This window comes from Eschrichtius robustus, chromosome 11, assembly GCF_028021215.1.
Source record: "Eschrichtius robustus isolate mEscRob2 chromosome 11, mEscRob2.pri, whole genome shotgun sequence".
In the NCBI taxonomy this organism is placed as follows: domain Eukaryota; kingdom Metazoa; phylum Chordata; class Mammalia; order Artiodactyla; family Eschrichtiidae; genus Eschrichtius; species Eschrichtius robustus.
In genome coordinates this window covers 16,858,761-16,877,992 of record NC_090834.1, presented here as the reverse complement: position 1 = coordinate 16,877,992, position 19,232 = coordinate 16,858,761, and positions in this window count along the sequence as shown.

Sequence of the window (19,232 nt, the reverse complement as noted above, 5' to 3'; positions counted from 1 at the left end):
TATATGGTGGGTATATGGTCACTGGAGGCCACTCGAGAAAACCGTTCTCTTGCTCTCTGTACATCCCCTGATTGACCAGTGCCTGCTTGCCTACACCTTGCTCACATGACTGACCTTCCTACATACTTGCCCCCGCCCAGCTAGTGATTGTTCTAATCTTTAGATCAGTGCATCTCCACCATCATAGCTTATCAAAGGGGCGATAAGGGGCGTGCCCCTCTGCTAATTTCCCTGGTAACTGATGAGTCAACATGATCTCAAGTCCCCCTAAAACTGGTAACCTGCCTGCCTTCTGCAGCACATGGCGGTGTGTCGCTCCAGCACTTTGCTTCAGACATGTAAGCTCCCCCATCCATTAAACCATCGATGTCTCTGTCACCGACTCTGGGCTCTTTCTTTAGTCTGGAAGCTGGGCAAGTACAGGGCTTGTAGGCCTGTGGGGTACAGCCCAACAATGGGACAAAATTGTGAGAAATCTTTGAAAGACATGTTGCTGAATCAATCAGCAGATTTATTTACTGAGCATCTCCTATGTGCCAAGTATGGAACCTGGCGCTGGGACTCTAATGGCGAGCAAAGCCCAGTCAGTCTCTGTTTCCTGCATAGGATGGCCATATATCCCAGTTTTCTTCTTGTCCTGGAATAGTTACTACTAGCACTCCTTTGACTTTCAAAAGTGTTTCTGTTGACACTATAAATTATATGGTCATGCTAACTATATAGCTTCAGTCCAGTGCAGAAAGACAGATATTAATCAATCATCCAAATATATAACTTCAAATTGTGCTAGGTACTACGAAGGAAAGGTACAGAGTGCTGTTACAGTGGGCACTGGGGAGCAGCTCCAGTCTCCAAAGGAATTGAGACTTCTCTTCAGGCAAAGACATAGAAGGTTTTTAAGTTGGAGATCAGATCTCAGTTTTAGAAGTCATGGGATTTCTATGTTTGTTGAAGATTTCTCTCTCTCTCTCTCTCTCTCTCTCTCTCTCTTTAAAATCTCCCAGTTATTAACAATAGGAATTGAAACAAAAATAACACTTTTCAATGTATAGCATTTCACATTATAAATGAACTTTCACAGGTATGTTTTCTCATCAGAGGGGGAGAGTAGAAAGTGCAAAGAATCAGATGAAGCTAACTTTCTGTCTTTGCTCTGCCTCCAAGCAGCTGCCTGCCTGGGCAAGTTCCTTCACCTGACTATGCCTCAGTTTCCACATCTTTAGAAAGGGGATGCTCTAATTCAAAAAGATATATGCACCCAAGTGTTCATAGCAGCACTATTTCCAATAGCCATAGAAAAGAATGACGTATTGCCATTTCCAGCAACATGGATGGACTTACAGAATATTACACTTAGTAAAATAAGTCAGACAGAGAATGACAAATACCATATGATCTCATTTATATGTGGAATCTAAGAAATAATACAAATGAATCTATATACAAAACAGAAACAGACTCACAGACATAGAAAACAAACTAATGGCTACCAAATGGGACAAGGAGGTGGGGAGGGACAAACTAGGAGTTTGGGATTAGCAGATACAAACTATTACACATAGAAGAGATAAGCAAAAAGGATATACTGTATAGCACAGGGAATTATACCCAGTATTTTACAATAACCTATAATGGAATATAATTTGCAAAACAAACAAACAAAAACCAAACAAACTGAATCACTTTGCTGTACACCTAAAACTAACACAATATTGTAAATCAACTATACTTCAAGAAATATTCATAGATCTGCATGCCAAAAAGGTCAATTTTAATGTATGATAATTTTTTAATAAACTAAATATTTTGAAAATATTAGAAAAAAAAAAGGAAGGGAGTGGTCTTTCCCACATACAAGGGTGATTGGGAGGATGAGAAGTCACGTAAATGAAATGGCTAGCACAGTGCTTGGCACATAATAGGCTTTCAAAAAATGCTACCAACCGTTATTAGGTTTTCTGAGCTTGTGGACACTTAAAGGAAGGGAAAAAGCTGATGGTGTTTCAACCATTAGAAGGAAATTGGGCTGGAAAGTCCCTGGCAGTCCAGTGGTTAGGACTCTGAGCTTCCACTGTTGTAGGAAGTCAACCCCTGGTTGGGGAACTAAGATCCCACAAGCCCCGCGGTATGGCCGAAAAGAGAAAAAAAAAAAAAAAGGAAATTGACAAACCTCCCACTCTGGAGGCAGATGTTGGTTACCAGGGAGGCTATGCATGTGTGGGTACAGTGGGTATGTGGGAAATTCCTGCACGGTCCCCTCAATTTCTCTACGAACCTAAAACTGCTCTTAAAAAGACAGTAATGAAACAAACACACAAAGGCACACACAAACGAACATCCCTTCTTTTCAGGTGGACTCTCCGTGGCCCTTAGGGACCAGAACCTGCTTGCCTGACGGGCTAAGAAGACGGGAAGAGAGAAGTAAATTTCCAGACCCAAGCTGTGCTGCCTTCAGCTGTCCTGAATGTCTGGAAATCAGACAGTGCAGCCTTGACAAAAGTTTACTTGGTCCCATCTTTTCTCCTTCTGTGGCTGGCATGTGACCCCCTCGGTAGTGATGGAGGGCTCCTGAGAGCAGGGATGCAGGCAGATGCTGTGTCGAGGCAGGGGTGGGTGGGGCAGGCTAGCTGGGGCTGAACAAAGAAGGAGCCAGGAGCCTGTGTGAGGGTGAGGAAGGGGTGAACCCTGCAGCCCCAGTCACTGTTTCAGGGCTGGAAGTATTTTAACCACGTCCATCCAAGTCTGCCTGGTTTCTTGACTGGGAATTCCTGGAGTCTGCATCGCATTTTCCTTCTGATTTGCCCCTGGTGTTGTTCTGCTGTGTATTTGCTGGGACCGCCTTAACAAAGTACTGCAGTCTGGGTGGCTTAAACAATAGAAATTTCTTTACTCACAGTTCTGGAGGCTAGAAGTCTGAGATCAAAGTGTCAGCAGGCTTTTTTCTTCCGCAGCCTCTCTCCCTGGCTCGTAGGTGGCCGTCTTGTCTCTGTGTCTTCACGTGGTCTCTCCTCTGTGTGTGTCTGTGTCCTGATTTCCTCTTTTTATGACACCAGTCATAATTGGATTCATGTCCACCCTAATGACCTCATTTAACCTTAATTACCTCTTTAGAGACCCCAAATCTCCAAATACTGTCACATTCTGGGCTGCTGATTGGGGCAGGGGGTGCGGTTAGGCCTTCAACATATGAATTTGTTACGGGGGAGGGATTCCGTCTCCGACATACAACTAGGTAAGTTGCATCTTTGTCTTAGTCTCCTGGGAGAAAGAAAAGTGGGTTGGATGACCTTCTGGGCATCGTTCCTTGGAGAGGAGTGAAACTGGGCACCTGCTGGATTTTTGAAGCAGGCAGGCCAGGCAGAGGTTTGGAGATGGTGGCAGCCTGTGCAGATGGCAGAGTTTTCCGAATAAATGGTGATTTTCTTCCTTGGTGATTTCCCAAGGCCACTGAGGCCTGACAATTCTGGCAGGGAAACCAAATGTAAATGAGTCTCTTTCAAGTCTGCCTGAGGGGTAGGCATTAGTCAGAGAACTAACAACCTCACCTGACTGTTTCCTGTGCTCTGCACACGTAGAAGGGGGTCGTGAAGAAGCACAGTCACCGATCCAGAGCTACTTTCTACCTAGACAGAAGACAAACACAAACCCTGAGCAAACCAACGGGAAATGTGGAGCAAGTGGGGCTAAGTCCCTCCACCCTGTGAGCACGACAGTGGAGGCAGCCTGTGGACCTCAGGGTCAGGGGCAGGCTCGCTCAGGAAAGGCTTCTGAGATGGTCATGAGAAGCGCGACCATTGGAACATTGGAACAGTGTTTCGAATTTTAGTCCAACTCCTATATTTTCAGACAGAAAACTGAGGCTCAGGGAGGTTCTAAGCTGGCTTGAGGTTCTAAGCTCATGAACAAGAAAGCCAGGAGTAGAATTCAGGTTCCCTCCCTCTGTGTTGTGTCTCTCTTACAATTACACTGGAAGGGGAGAGGGAAAGGACCAATTGAAAAAGATGTCAGAGGCAGGGAGTAGGGAGAGTGGATTTTATGGATGGGACCATATTGAGGAGAAGTGAAAAATTGGGCAGATAAGGTTGTGGAGGGCCAGGAGGCCAAAGACCTTGAAGGTTGAGTGGACAAAATTTTTTTTTTTTTCATAATTGGCAACAAGGGACAGAGGGATAGACTTCCTCTAACTATCTCCCAGGGGTTTCTACTGATATTACTTGCAAAAAAAGATTATTCTGAAAACACCCCACCTTTACATCAGAAGCCCAGAGTGTTTCAGCTTGTTGAATTCACCCAGCATGGTAATCTGGACCAGAAATTGTGAGCTCCCTGTTCCACGTTAAAAGATAAGGCATAAGGTCCCAGACCTTGTGGACTCTGCAATGGAGCCTCTTATGTTGTAGCCTGGACAGACCTAAGGACCCTTGCTACACAGAAGTGAATTCCCATTGGCCCAGTCTCAGCCTGCCCTGCCTTTACGCCTGTATCTTGGGTAGGACCCCATGGGTTCCTTGAAGCTGCGGCCTTGTGTCTGTGGATGCTGGACGGGCACAGAGAGGAAGGGAGAGGGCGAGGAGCCCTGCTGAAGAGGCCGAGAGGATACAAGGCCTGAAGGGGACCCGCTGCTTGTTGTCATTGCCTTGTTGGAATTGCAGAAACAGGGCTCCAGCACCAGGGGAGGATGTCAGGGTCAAGAACTGCAAATTGTAAACCACAGTGAAGTGAGATGAATCAATCTTCAGTGACCTAATAGACAGGAGGAAAGCCTGCTAATAGGAGGCTTAAAAAAAAGCCTCCCAGGATGTGCAGGGCTGCAGGAGATCACGGCCAGGCCAGCTCTGTCCACTCAGACAAGCAGGCTCGGGTGCGTTTGGTCTTACGTTTGTCAGGGAGTGGACCAGGCCAACCGGGACCAGAAAGCATCTCCACAGCCACACCCTAGGAGGTCAGGGTTGAAGAGGGTTCCCTGGTGCAAGTCTGTCTTTTTTTACTGTAGTCCTGAGCCCTGGAGAGGAAAGCATCCCTTCCGTTTACATGGTTTTCATTCGTTTCTGATTATAATACATTTGTTATTGGAAATATAGAAAACATACAGAAAAAAGTAGGATATCATTCACAGTCACACAACCAAAGATCATTACTGTTACTATTTCAGAGGATTTCCCTCCAATCTGTTTTTTTCTATGTATACAAATTTCCAAGTAAAATTGGGATTACTTATTAAATTTGCATTTTCATAATCTTTTTTCACTTAAGATTATATCATGAGCCTATTCCCATCCTATTAAATATTATTCTATTTTATCTTATTTTAAAATTTATTTTATTTATTTATTATTTATTTTATTTATTTATTTTGGCTGCGCTGGGTCTTAGTTGCGGCATGTGGGATATTTTAGTTGCGGCATGAGAACTCTTAGTTGCGGCATGCATGCGGGATCTAGATCCCTGAGCAGGGAACAAACCTCGGCCCCCTGCATTGGGAGCGTGGAGTCTTACCCACTGGACCACAAGGGAAGTCCCTATTCTATTTTAAAAAACAGGGGCTTCCCTGGTGGCACAGTGGTTGAGAATCTGCCTGCCAATGCAGGGGACACGGGTTCGAGCCCTGCTCTGGGAAGATCCCACATGCCGCGGAGCAACTAGGCCCGTGAGCCACAATTACTGAGCCTGCGCGTCTGGAGCCTGTGCTCCGCAACAAGAGAGGCTGCGAGAGTGAGAGGTCCGCGCACCGCGATGAAGAGTGACCCCCGCTTGCCGCAACTAGAGAACGCCCTCGCGCAGAAACGAAGACCCAACACAGCCATAAATAAATAAATAAATAAATAAATAAATAAATAAATAAATAAATAAATGAATAAATAAATAAATAAATAAATAAAAACAGGTTCATAGTATTTAATTCTGTGGATGTAAATATATCTGATCAACTATCGTTAGATATTTAGATTGCTTACCAATTTGCACCATTGTAAATTCTACTGCAATGAACATCTTTGTATCACAATAATATTTGACCACGTTTCCGATGATTTCCTTAGGGAACCTTCCTAGAAGTGGAGTCAGTGTTTCAAAGGCTCTTGTTGCACGTTGGCTACCTGCCCTCCTCACCCCCTCACCCGAAATGTTATACCAATTTGCACTTCCGTTAATCAGTGCTCATTTCACTGCCCACTTGCCAACACTGTGAATTATTATATTCTTTCAAGTGGAAGGTCATCTTTCCAGAGTCATGCTCCCCTTACTGATGAGCTTCAAACATGGCAGCTAACTTCTTTGTGTTTATTGGCAGAGCTCAGTAAATTCACACTTGGGGAGAGTCAGAAAACTTGGGAAGGAAAGAACATTTGATCTACAGGCAGCGTTAGGTGCTGCGGAGGGAAAGAGGGGGCCCGTGTATGAGGTGGGGCTTGATTCCTGCTTTTCCAAAAACCCAAAGTCTGTTGAACTGCTATACAAAGCCCCTCCTGCCTGGGAATGCTCCCGGGCTGATCAGGAAATGAGAGAACAAAGCAAGCTGAGACAAAGGCAGGCTTAGTGGTCTGGAAGTCCAGCGACGTGCAAAGCCCCTGACGCTAAGCAGAAATGAAAACATTAATGGTGAGACACCCAAAGAAAATGTATTCCATATGCACAGGCCGCTGGCAGCAAAGGAATACAAATGCACTTGGACTTTAGCCAGGGGAACAGGAACAGCAGCCGATAACTTTGGACTTGCTTTCTAACACCCTCAGGTCAGTTTCAGCTGAAGGCACTTGGGGTGCTGAAATTGACCTTCTTCCTGACTCCAGTGACCGATAAACACATCAGTATTGCAACTTATTTTAAATAATGGCCAGAGCCACCATTTATTGGGTAAGCCCAATAGCGGATCAGGTGCCTACTATCCACTCATGCTCGTTGCTTTTATGGAACACATGTAAGCCTCAGACCAGTTCTGTGCAGCAGGAATCATTATCCCCATATCCCAGATGAGAAAATTGATGCACAATGAGATTAAGCCACTTGCTTAATTTATCAGAGTGGCAGAACCTGGATCTTAAATCAGGACTCACTGGCCCACTGCCTGTGTTCTTACCACTCTGTCTGGGTGGGGTCTGGTTTCCAGACTCCTGGGTGTGGAGATGGGGGTAGGAGAGCCCATGCAGTCCGGGAGCCAGAAAGGCTAGGCCTTGCAGCCTTGGGAAGCCTGGCCACCCAGGCTGATGTGAGGTGACAGGCTCCTTACTCGGTTTGCCACACCCTGCCAGTGGTGATGTGGCAGAGGTAAGAGTGAGCATTCTTAGGGTGATAAATGGCCAGCGGGTCTTGGCATGTCCTTCCCATGGCAGTGGAGCCAAGTCCTTCTGGGCAGGACATTCCCAGAAAGCACCTTGGTGGTGGGTGGGTGGCTGGTGAGATAATCCACACTTTCCCTGATGTGAAAAGCCACACGCACAGAATTCCTGGGAGACAGGCCGGCAAAGAAATTGTCCCAGTGTCCACGGGAGGGTTGCAACCTGCCGGTCATCAGACTCCAGGCTGCGGCTGGGAGAATCGCTCTTCCTGGATCTGACTTCTCTTGATTCCTCTGGCCTGTCTTACGGATGGATTCTGCGGGTGGCAGGGAGCGGAGTCCATGTAGAAGGAAAGAGAAGGAATTATTCCTAAGGAATCTCTGGGAGACCTGGAAATTGGCTAGCTCCCAGCCAACCCCTAACTTCCCTTCTCATTAGGGCCTCCTCAAACTCCCCCAAATTCTCCCACTGCAACATATGTTTTGCTGACCAAGAAGAACTCTTAGTGCTGACTCGTGCTTTTGCTGGAAAAACACTGGACAGACAAGAATAGGATTTTTTTTTTTCTGTTTAGAAAAACAAAGCAAGACAAAAAAACAAAGCACAAAGCTTTTAAGTTAAGTGCTGGGGGATTGACTTCTCAGGGCAAAAAGGGGGATGGCTATTGTCTAGCTGAGAAGCCCCAGGGTCTGCTAGTCCGGTGTGGGATTAGTTGTGGGTAGAAGGTTTTGCATCCATGGTTTTGCTCAATCTCTGTACCCAGATTCTGAGGCTCCAAGGTTTGGTGCACACAGAGGATAATAATGTTAGCATTTACCGAGTCCTGCCATGCGTGAGTCATAGGTGTTAAGTGCTAGGTGTGCTGCCCTATTTAATTCTCTGGATGTTGCCTTGGGGTATATGCCCATTTTGTAGATGGAGACATTGAGGTTTAGAGAGGTGTGTGGCTTGTTCGTGATTATGTTTAGTCAGGGCCAGAGCTGGGGCTCAAAGCAGGCAATCCCAGACCAGAGTGCACACTCTCAACCTCTACCCTCTTGTTATTCTGCTTCCCAGGGATCGAGGGCTTATGCTCCAGGAAGGAATACATGATTTTTTTCTCTTGGTCCTTGAGTATTGCAAATAAATACCCATGACAAGGCCTCTGGGAGGGGCTCTCAAGTCAGCTCAATGGGCTTAAAAAGGATCTATAAGACAGGCGGTCCAAGGCAGGGTACTGGCTTGTCTGCTTTTTGTTCTTGATGAATAAACAGCCTCAAGAGGGGTTACTCCAATGGGTACCATGTCCACCCTCCCCCCACCACAGAGTCTAACTGTGAGTAGAGTTGAGAGGGAAATCCTTGTTTGGCTGAAGTAGGAGGCATCCTAAAAACACACTGGGCTTTATCTGCACAGTTAGATGGATGGGGACGATGGATAGATGCCAGAGGAAGCCTGGATGTGAGAATCTGGCAGACAGAGATGGATGTGAAGAAACAGGGAGTGAGAGAAAAGCAAAAGGCAAAAAGCCACATGCATGGGTGGAGAGAGATGCTTCGGAGTGGCCGGGCGATGGGGAAGCAGCAGGGGCTGGGCTGCAGCCAGGACAGAGGAAAGGGAGAGGCGAGCCTGACTGGCTTCTGTGATTGGAGTGGAGGGGAGCACGGCCCCTTGGGGTGACCCAAGGGTGAGAAACATCCCATATAGACAGAAGCTTGCTTCCTCCATGCCCAAGGCTGCCTGGAGAGAAGTAGGAAAGACTCATAGATGGAGGGCTGTGGTCCTCAAAGCGTGGTTCGTGGGCTAGCAGCTTCAGCACCACCTGGGCACTTGTTGGAAATGCACATTTCAGGCCCTACCTCAGACTCTCTGAATCGGAAACTCTGTGGCCCAGGTCAGCATCGTGTGTTTGCGCAAGCCCTTCAGGTGCTTTTGACACACACTAAAGGCTGAGAACCAAGATGATGTAGAGGGATGGGGAGGATGAGGAGGTGAGAGCAAGAGGGCGAAGAATTCTAGAATCAAGTTCAAGTGTGGGAGGGAACAAAAGACAAAGAACAAGAGTTTTGTGCTAGAGGGAAAAGAGGACAATGCCTGGGGATCATGGAGGTCCATCAAAGGAGAGTGCAGTGCTGGGAAGCGCTACCCTAAATCATTCTGGAAGAGGATGGGGCATGGAGGAAGGAGGGCAGGCTAGCAGAAAGCACACAGGCCAACCCAGGAACGCAACAGCCCCTTAAAGGGCCGAGGAAGGGTTTTAATGGTGCTGGAGTTCTAACTGTCCTCCCCAGGAACTGAACCTCGAGTTTCCATCAACCTGGGGAAGAGCATGAATGCACAGAGGAGACACTAGCAGGGGGGGCACTCAGAGATCAGATCGAGGGCTCCAGGAATGGTCTCCGCTCCCATTTCCTTGTTGCCATGGTAGAAATTCATCCAAACTCTAACATGCCCAGAGATCCCTTTGTTTGGATATTAACCTTTTCCTCTTCCCTCACCAAGGGAGGCTCTGATAAGCTCTTAAGAACCAGGGTGTGGGTGACCAGAGTAACAGTGTACAGAGTGATGTGCCACTGAACACAGGGCCCGGGCTTTGTACTGGTGCCATCAGGAGAAGAAACCTTCTCAGGGGAAGGCAGGTGGGCTAACAATCCCAGCCTTCCAGGCCTCTGTTTGTACATAACCAGGGGATGAATGCCTCCTCCATCTTCATTGATTTTTATTTTACTTTGCTTTTATTTTACTTCTTTGTCCACTCCTGACATTGGAAGGAGATGGATAGACTGGCAGCTGGAGACATTTCTCTCTGGATCCTTACTTACAGCTGATGCCATGACGCTCTGCACAAACAGCGTTTCCTGAGACCCCAGACCTCGGATCAGCAGAGAAAGGCGCAGCTCCAGGCATCTCCTCACACTCACTTATGACTACAAAAACCTTATAATGGTCCGGGGAAACTTTTGCCTGGGTAAATAACCATTATTGTGCTTACAATTTTGAAAATATTCATTTGAGACCTTTTGAATGTAGATTCAAATCTTCTCTGGAGATTGTACTTGAAGAAAAGGCACTTTTATATGACTTTCCATTTGGATTAGCAGGCAGACCACCTGGAGGCCTCTTAAGGGCCAAACTTGGAGAACCACCGTGCTAGCAGACAGCATGGGTCGAGGGAAAGGCTGTTGCTCCTGTTAATAGATCAGGAGGAACTAGCTAATGATTTTGAGGAGGAAAAAAAAAAAAACAACCCAACACTCAGTTGAAAGCAATCTCCATTAGTGCAGCACACGCAACACAACCGTGAATTATTGTGTTGATGGAAGAGACAAGCCATAAATTTCTCCCATTAAAGTTCTTGACTCACAGTTATCAGGCAGAGACTAATGACTTAAAAATAATGTGTGCAAATGTCATCAGAATACAGATGACCTGGCTTGTGGGCCCAGTAGGGGAAGCCAGTCTGATGCCTTGGACAGAGAAGAGAGTACATTTAGGGGTTGGGGCAGGATGCATTTTGTACACAATGGGAATATTTTCTTTTCAATCAAAGGGAGGCACTCCGGAGACGTGAGAAGGGACTATATTTGCTCTGTGGGGCAGCTTGGAGGTTAAGGCTGAAGCACCAGGAAAGGAAGTTCAAGGAGACCCTCAGTGGAGGGTTCTGATTCCTAGTTGCTCGGAGCTGGCATCACTTGCAGGAAGGGTTCCGACCAGGCAAGACCCTGGTTGGAAGGCAGTGAGCGCAGCCTGGACCCCAGATGGCTGCTGTCCTCCCTGCTTTGCTCCTTCTGGGGGAAGAGCTCCTTTCCTCTTTCCATCCATATTCCCCTCTGTGGTCTCATCTTCTACTTTGGAAGACCTCAACCAGGCTCTGGAGCTGTCCTCGCTGCCTCTTTTTTGACTATTTTTTCCTTCTCTATAAATAAGCTCACTTATCAAATCATCTGTCCTTTATCATTTAGGCAGCCCTTTAAATCTCGCCTGCTCAGCCTTCCTGGATTAGCAGCTGAGAGGCGTTTCTTCCCTTTACCCCAACCATACCTCTCCAAACATGAAAGCCACGTGAAATCCAGTGCCTCCCCACTCACCCTCCCATCAAACCCACCAAGGCACTTAGCCCCAGAGGGGAACCAGCTGAACCAAAGAGTGTTTTATTTGTGTATTTGTAAGCATTCATGTTTACTATAGAATAGCTTCTGCATATTCTTCCTGCCAGCATGGGTTTATTTTTCTAATGGGAATCCTCACCTCCGTGTTTCTTGGCTGAGTCTACTCTTTGCTCTACCCCTGCCCCAGCATCTTAGTCACCCACAAACTCTAGTGACTCATGGAGGGCCATTAACTAATCTGAATAAGAGGATGGGGGAACCCTTGGTACTATCTTCGGGAGAAAGGAATGAACACAACTTCTAGGGATTTGGGGCCCCTGTTGAAGAAAAAAAATAGCTTTTGATATGACCCAAGCTCATATTTTCTAAGCAACACGGCTGCCTGGGGTGGCATTTGGCTCTGGGAACTGACCTCTTAGAAAACTGGGCCTGGCTATCTGAATCCCAAACTTGCCTCCTTCACGGCTCCATCTTCCTACTCCTTGATACTCTCCAAGGGGCAGTGTCCAGCTTGCTTTGAAGGAGAGCCATCAACCACTATGTAATCAGCAGTGTTTTAGAGGAAAATCATACCTGAGTTTACACTTTCCTAAACTTGCTACTTGCTTGTTTACACTTCCCTAAGGTGCTGCAGTGACCGGGGGATTAGGCTGGGGTTTTGCATTAATTCCCACACCACTCCTCGTGCAGGTGGGGCCCTGACTTTGATCCTGACATCTGGGACCCCTACGCCCCGGGGCTCCGAAGCCTCTTGCAGGAGAATGGGGTGTCTAGAAACAGTCCCGGGAGGTTCTATGGGATCATTTTACTCTATTTCTTCCCTGCCCGCCCCCCTCCCCAATTTTTGTATTTTTTATTAACAAGGATGAAAGTAAATGTGAACTCGAAACAATAAGGCATGGAAAAATCACAGAAATAACTTAATTAAGTTTTTAAAGATTTCCATGCTGGAATAAATTAGCCTTCCTGCAAATGTCACAATATTCAGGAAAAAAAAAAAATTGTAATCAATGGAGCACAGTGGTTCCCTGCTCTTTATTTAAACGAAAGCTTCATGGGTGCGATTCCTCTACCCCTGCTCCTGCCCTGCAGATGCGGCTCCCCGGGACCCCTGGGCTGCTCTGCTGTGGGCAAGGGCACCAGCCTCTCACATCAGCATATTCTGGCTACCGCTCCAAAGGATGGAGGGGAGCCTTGTGGGTGGGGCTGAGGGGTGGGAGGACCGGCAGGGAGATTGTTCTTGGTCAGAGTGAGGGCTTGTTGTGGTTCTGTTTCTCCTTTGAAAGGTAGCAAAACCTAATCTCTCTTTGGGGATTGGGAATCTTCAGCGAAAGCCGGGGGTTAGGGAGCTCTCCTTTAGAGCCAGCGAGAGAGTGTGATGAGGGATCAGACCGCAGGGCCAGCGGGGAGAGGCAATTTCCCTGCCACCTCCTCCAGTGCTTCCCCACCCCCCGCTTCCAGTCCTTTCCTCATAGCCAGGGCTGCCTGAGACTGGAAGGGGTCACAGGGAGGCAGGGCAAGAGAAAGAGAAGGATGGAGGGGAAAGGAGAGGGCCCAGCTGCCCTGCCTGTGGCCACACAGACAGCTTTCCACAGCCATCAAGACGGAGGGTGGATCGCTAGGCTAATGAGTACGGGCCGCTGTGCTGCTGCTTCCAACCTGGACTTGAGTGGTAAGTGATGTCATGCCAGCTGCCCAGCCCTACTGTAATGCAGCTGTCAGGGTCCCGTGGGGAAAACTTGGGGAGAAATACAATAAGCCTCAAAAGCAGCAAAAGGCCCAGTCAAGTGAAGGGAAATGGAATTACAGTAATGCTGAAAGCCGGCACACTGGAGGATTAAGACACTTTGTTTTGGAACCAGATTCGACTCAACCTGGGTTATTAAATTATTTATTGTTTGCCTCTCCAGTAATGGGAGAGAGTAATGGGGGAAGCAGTCAGCCAGGGCAAAAATTGTTTTAATTATCAGGCATGTTTGGGGGCCAACCTGGATCTAGCCCCCTGAGCATGGGGCTGAGTGAGGTGGAAATGGGATATTCCGTGTTTAATTAGATTAATCAGATCCATTGGCTGTAATAACCCGGAGGCCGGTTACGTGAGGATCCTTCAGACTTACCGTGAGGGACGTCAGCCCATTGCCCAAGGACGTTCCGTGACCCTCAGCTGTTCTGCTTTGGTGAGCGTCACTGACTGCTACCCCAACTGCTGCAGCAACTTGCATCCTGCCAGCGCCACTGGGTTTAGAGTGAGGGCGGTGACAGGCCTACAGGAGGTGGCAAGGGGCCAAGGAAACAGAAGACTCTCTCAGTCTATCTTGGCCACTCTTTACTTATTGGCTGTCCGGGATAATGCAATGATGATTTCTGATACCTGCTATGAGTCAAGGCTTGTGATGAGCATTTTATTTTTTTTTGAATTTTCATTCAATTTTATTTTGTTTTGGAGTTCTACTGGGTTGTCTTCAGACACCTTCCTTTCATATCTTAAACTGTATCGCAAGCGTGCTACGGGAGAACCCAATAGCCTAGGGGATCCCAATAAAGTTTAGCACATAGTTCACATAACGTTCCGGAGTATTTCTTTCTGAATATAGGAGTTACCCGTCCAGGCGAATGGAGGAAAGTTTACACTTGAGGGTCCCTTTGAATAACGGGAGTTCAAAAATTCTCAGCTCCTCCACCTTTGTTCCTCTTTTCCTGGGTTTGGAGGCCACGTGTCCCGCAGGGTACGCCTGCCTCTCTCTCTGCACGCGGATCACTAGCTCCAGACCGCTGGAGGAGGAGACTACGCCGGAGGAAAAGAAGACTCGGGCGCGCGGCCGGAGGGAGCGGGGGGGGGGGGGGGGGGGGGGGGGGGGGCGGAACATGGTGATGAGCATTTTACATACATCCTTTTGTTTGATCTTCACAATAACCCTTCTTTTTTTTTTTTTTTAAAAGGAACTCCTTTATTTATTTATTTTTGGTTGTGTTGGGTCTTCGTTTCTGTGCGAGGGCTTTCTCTAGCTGCGGCGAGCGGGGGCCACTCTTCATCGCAGTGCGCGGGCCTCTCACTATCGCGGCCTCTCCCGTTGCGGAGCGCAGGCTCCAGACGCGCAGGCTCAGTAGTTGTGGCTCACGGGCCCAGCTGCTCCGCGGCATGTGGGATCTTCCCAGAGCAGGGCTCGAACCCGTGTCCCCTGCACTGGCAGGCAGATTCTCAACCACTGCGCCACCAGGGAAGCCCCACAATAACCCTTCTCAATAGGGTAAACATGCATCGCGATCTGAACGGGATCATCCTGACTCATGCCTGTTGTTTGTGAGTCATTTTTAAGGCTCTACCCTTTCACTGGCAAACGAGTCCTTATTTGAAACATAAATGATTATACCCATTTTGTAGATGAGGAGATGAGGCTTAGCATTTTGCCTAAATCCCCCCAGCTGGTCAGGGGCAGACCAGGTTTTACACTGGGCTTGTCTGGAGTCTGAACTCTTGATGCTACTTCTTCAGGGCTGGTGGAGAAGAGGAAAGCAGGGATACGAGGCAGACGGGGAGACTGCGGTGGTTCTGGTGCTCCTCTGATAGGTAGCAAAATAGAATCTCTCTTAGGGGCTGGAAGTTGGAAGTTGGGGGCACCCAGCTTAGGAAGTAGTTCAAAGATGCCTGTTGACTGACTGGTCAACCTAAGGCAGCTGAGGAAGAGGGTCTGCCCTCCTAACTCGAGGTCCTGGGTAGACTTGTTCAAGGCAGGCACTTGGAGAACCCAGGTCAGGACTAAGTGTCGTTCTTTGTCAAGAGGTGACCCACACATGCCTGGCTCTTCTTAAAGTCCAGTTGTCTGGGCAAAGAGGCAGGAATCTGAGCCTCTGCTTCCAGCCTTTGGCCTCTGATCTGAAGCCACGAGAAATGACGGTAAGAAAATCCCCCCACCAGCCGGCTGCCTTTGACACATACATTCCGTCCCATCCCATTTGTGGAGGAGGAAAAGGCTTGGTGAGCCTGGCTACCTTTGTGGAGGCTGCAAAGTCTGCCCCTGAGAAATGCAAATTGTTGTTATTACCATGCAAACTGTTGCTGTAAAGGGCTGGTCTGGAATACTTGGCTTCCTTAATTAGAGCTGATCTTTCTTTCCCTGCAAATTTGGGGACTCTCCTGTTATTAATGACCTTTTTGGATCCATGCCCAGGACTTAGAGATATTGTCTTCAGATACAGGTAATCAGGTCGCTACTGATCCTGAACAAATGGGGGAAGTGATTTAATAATTACTCTGCACTGTCTGTGGGTGACCTTTCATTTGTCGAGATGAGGGGCATCTGTTTATCATCACCCCCATGTGGAAGATTTTGATTTGGGGAGACTAGTTCTCCTGGAAGGAATCCATTTCACTCTTTGCCTTTGTAGAAGTTTGCCTGGAAAAGTATCATGTGCCATAGCACGTGAGAGAGCTGCAGTGGCAGGAATAGAAGTGGGACAGACAGGCTGAAAACACAAGTTCCTCTTAAGCCTGCGGTGAATGATTGACTCCCAGGGCGGGTGGACTTGTGCGCTGGTGAGGTAGGTCAGTGGTTTCTGGAGGGACCGTGTATTTCCACTTTTTTTGCACTTACAGTGTAAAAGTTCTGATACCCAGTTCCAGTGTATGTGTGTGTGGGAGGGGGTGGTCACCACTTACCAGGCAATTAGCACAATTCTGACACTCTCTACCTGGTGATAGTGTCAGATCCCACAGGTTAAGGGTTCAGTCTCACAAGACTGCCCCGCAAACCCACTTCAGATGCCAGTCGCAAGTCCAGGTTGTCACCTGTGCTTCTGATGGACCTGCTACTGTTTCCAACAACTCCCTCCTTGAGTTCAATTAATTGCTAGAGCAGCTCGCAGAACTCAGAAACATTTGACTTACTAGATCACAGGTTTATTATAAAAGGATAGAACTCAGGAACAGCCAGATGGAAGAGATGCAGAGGGCAAGGTATGGGGAAGGAGCACTGAGCTTCCACGCCCTCTCCAGGTGCGCTCCTCTCCTCAAACTTCCACGTGTTCACCAACCCGGAAGCTCTCGTCCTTTTGGGTTTTTATGGAGGTTTCACTACATAGACTCGATTGATTAAATCATTGGCCATTGGTGATTAAACTCAGCCTCCAGCCCTCTCCCTTCCATGGAGGTCAGGGGAGTGGGACTGAAAGTTCCAACCCTGTAATCATGTGACTTGTTCCCCTGGCAACCAGCCCCCATCCTTAGGTGAAGTAGGGGCTTTCAAGAGTCACCTCATTAACATAACCTCATCACTTAGGAAATTCCAAGTGTTTTAGGAGTTCTGTGCCAGAAGGGGACAAAAACCAAATGTCTATTTCTTACTGTAAATCGCAGTATCACACAGCACAATGGGAGAGATGGCCCTGTGTGCCTGGGGCGAGATGTGGCGGATCTCACTTGGGGAGACCTGGGCAGGGTCATGGAGGAGGTGCTGGGAGGAGGGACCAGGGAGGCTCAGAGCTCCGTGAGGCTGAGTCCCTCCAGGCGGAAATTCCTCTCTTACTGGACCCTGAGGGGCCTCTGGAGGGCTTGGTAGAGTGTCTGGTAGAGGGGTGACAAGGACTGAAGGCTGGGGAAGGAAGGCAGATTAATCTAAGCTGTACAGAAAGTCACACACTGTTGGGTGCGGGCAGTGTCTTAAAGAACTTGGGGCTAGCTCTATCACCTCATTTCTCTGTGGCCACCAAGCCCATGCTTACACGTCTCCCTTGGGGAACTCACCCTTCCTTCCTTGATGTCCTAAGGCCTCCCTTCTATTTCCAGCCATTTTAATAAAATTCCTTTTAAAAATTGAGATAAGAATATCTGTTCTATGACATTTGCCCGTTGACCTTTGTTCTTATTTTGGGGCATCGATTTGTACAGCTCCTCTGTCTAAGGATGGTCCTTCAGGCTTTGGAACAGAGCTCACCTACTCACCCTGCATCTTCGGGCTAAACATCCCACTTCTTTACATGTTCTTCGCGAGTTATGGTTCCAAGTACTCCCACCACCCTAGTCACCCTCCTCTGACCGAGTCTTGTTTTATGTATCTGTGAACATGAGGATTGCCATCAATACTCAAGTCTGGTTTGAGCACCACAGAGTAGAACAGGTCTATCTCCTTCTTTCTTCCAGAACGTATGTTTTATAATGCAACCTAAGAAAGGACATTTTTTTAAAGGGGGTGGAAGAAAGCCTTGGAGTCCCTTTAGAAGACTAGGTGGGAGGGATCCCAGAGAAACATAACTTTCTGGGGGGCTGGTGAGAGTTTCAAAGGGAGGGAGCAGGGGGTGGCCCCAGCAGTGTTTGGAGCCCTGCCTTCCTCTCGGCTGAGCAGGGAACCAGAGCTGGGCTTGGGAGGGGGGAGATGAGCGAGGGAGCAGCTCTGGATGAGAGGACACGGGCCACCACTGAAGTGGGAGTCACTCTGAACCTCGACAAGATGACCTCGGAACACTAAGGCCTCAGGGGAGAAGCTCCCCCTCCCTGCTCCCTGCCCGTGCTTCCTGGTGAGTAAGAGCCCCTTGTTCACACCCCAGAATGGTCTGGACCTCCATTCTTCTCACCTGCATCCTACATGTAACCATGTGCTCAGGTCCTGACTTTCTCACTGGACTTTGACAGTAGGGTCCACACATGCCCTTCCCATGATCCTTCATCCACAGTGCCTAGCACAGAGGAGGCACTCAGCAAAAATGGGCTGGATAAATGAACCAAGAAGCAAACAGTGGATTCTCATCGTGCTTGCCCTGAGGTTTCTGTTGATGGGGTCTATTCATTGGCCTGTTTGGAAACTCCTGTTACTTCCTTTCTTAGTTGTAAATGTTTTCCTCCTACTGCAGTGAACTCCCCATTATCCAGCCATGTTAAGAGATAGGAAAGAACCACAAAAACATAAAATGATTCTAGCTGAAGAGAGCTTTAGAAATCCCCCAAGTTTATTGAAAAGACTTCTTTTTTCTCCTTCATCCCCACTCCACTAAAGTCTCTCACTTCCTTTCTTTCTTTTTTCAAAAATTAATTAATTAATTGATTAATTTTTGGCTGCGTTGGGTCTTCGTTGCTAGGCGCTGGCTTTCTCTAGTTGCTTCGAGCAGGGGCTACTCTTCATTGTGGTGTGTGTGCATCTCATTGCGGTGGCTTCTCTTGTTGTGGAGCACGGGCTCTAGAGCGCAGGCTCAGTAGCTGTGGCGCATGGGCTTAGTTGCTCCGCGCCATGTGGGATCTTCCCGGACCAGGGCTCAAACCATTGTCCCCTGAATTGGCAGGGGGATTTTTAACCACTGCACCACCAGGGAAGCCCCCTTTCTATCTTTCCATACCCCAGCTCTACAAGGAAATTCCCTTGCCATCACCCCTAACTCCCTTTTTCCTACCTCCCTCCACTGCACTCATCTGGAAAACCCCATGCACCCGATCACTTTGCATCTTCTCTGAAGCAGCTCAGCATGGCTGGAATACATCTTCCTCCCCTTGAAACAAATCAACTGAACTCCAAGGAAGACAGCCCTGCCCCACCCCACAATGATATCTAGTAACGTGGCTTTTGCGATCTGTAGGTCCTGTCAGCTGCTACTCTATTTCTATTGCCCATTTTAGAATAATATTTTTTTGAGGACAGCCTTCTGGGTGACTTTTCTGCATATCTACTCTCTAGGCTTGGGCTGGAAAGCATCTTAGGGATCAGCTGATCTTGTACCTTTCAGTGTTGTTATCTTGAAGTGGGAAACCTTCATTTTACATAGAACCATTATTTATAAAAGAGGTGAGTGTGAGCTCTTGCCGAAGAGGTGCTGAGGGCCAGGGTCCTTCCACTTGGACCCTGCATTGCTCCTGAGGCTGCTCCCATTTCTTAGGGATCCTGCAGAC